Source organism: Phalaenopsis equestris, unplaced genomic scaffold, assembly GCF_001263595.1.
Source record: "Phalaenopsis equestris unplaced genomic scaffold, ASM126359v1 Scaffold000134, whole genome shotgun sequence".
Taxonomy (NCBI): Eukaryota; Viridiplantae; Streptophyta; class Magnoliopsida; order Asparagales; family Orchidaceae; genus Phalaenopsis; species Phalaenopsis equestris.
This window is the reverse complement of record NW_018164576.1, coordinates 4018861-4020072: the sequence shown is the minus strand read 5'-3', so window position 1 is coordinate 4020072 and position 1212 is coordinate 4018861.

Sequence of the window (1212 nt, the reverse complement as noted above, 5' to 3'; positions counted from 1 at the left end):
AAGAAGAGGAGTTCGGCATTCACGAACAGAGGAGCAAGCGGATCGTGTCGCAGGTAGCCGAATCGCGACAGATTCGGTGAGCAGTGAAAGCTTTGATCGACTGGATTCGCACCGCAGGTTGTGCGGTTTGGCGAGAAGGAGGAACAGTCATCGAGCGAGGGCCGAAAATTTGCGACAAGGCTGCCAACCGAGGATTTGGGTCTTGTGAGCAGCTCGACCAGAGGGAAGATGTGGAGATCGCGTAGAGAAGGGTTCGGGGAGTTCCCTGTTCGAGAGTTCGCGAAGCAGGAGGACCTGAGCAGTTTGGCGAGGCGCGACGGCTCTGGAGAGGCAGTTATTCTCATGTGAGACGCAGAGGAGTGCCTGCGGAAAGGAGGCGCGAGCACATAACAGGAAGTTTTCTCCGGTGAACATGTGGGATCTCTGCCAGAAGGGATCGAAGCTCTCCGTTTCAGTTGACGAAGGCAGCGGAGTTCACTTGGAGAAGGTAAGAAATTTGGTGAGAATTTCTTGGATAAAAAGGCGTTATAAGGCAAGTTTAGGCTTAAAACTTTTGGTTGTTATACAATAGTACAACATTTTGGTGATTTCAGTCTAGTTCTTGGAAGGGCAGCAGGTAGAATTCATTGGAAGAAATCCTAGGCACGACAATGAGTTCCGTCAAATTCGACATTGAGAAATTCAATGACTTCGGCCTATGGAGAGTAAAGATGAGAGCTCTATTGGTTCAACAGGGTGTTGCAGAAGCCTTGCAAGGGTCGGCGGCATTGCCGACCGACATGACCGAGAAGGAGAAGATCGACACGCTGGACAAGGTTCACAGTTTGATAATCCTGAGCCTGGGCGATAAAGTTCTGAGGGAGGTGTCGAGGGAGACAACGGCTCAAGCACTTTGGGCCAAACTTGAGGTACTCTACCTGAGAAAGTCTCTGGCTAATAGACTCTTTCTGAAGCAGCGCCTATACTCCTTCAAAATGCATGAAGACAAATCTATCTCAAAGCAGATCGTCGAGTTCAACAAGATCATCAACGACCTCGAGAACATCGACGTCAAGATGGACGATGAGGACAAAGCACTGCTGTTGCTAAACTCTATTCCTAAGAGCTACGAGCATTTCAAGGATGCGATGCTCTATGGAAGGGTGCAAACTATTACTCTGGAGGAGGTTCAATCTCTGATTAGAGCCAAAGAACTTCAGAGGAAGCATGATA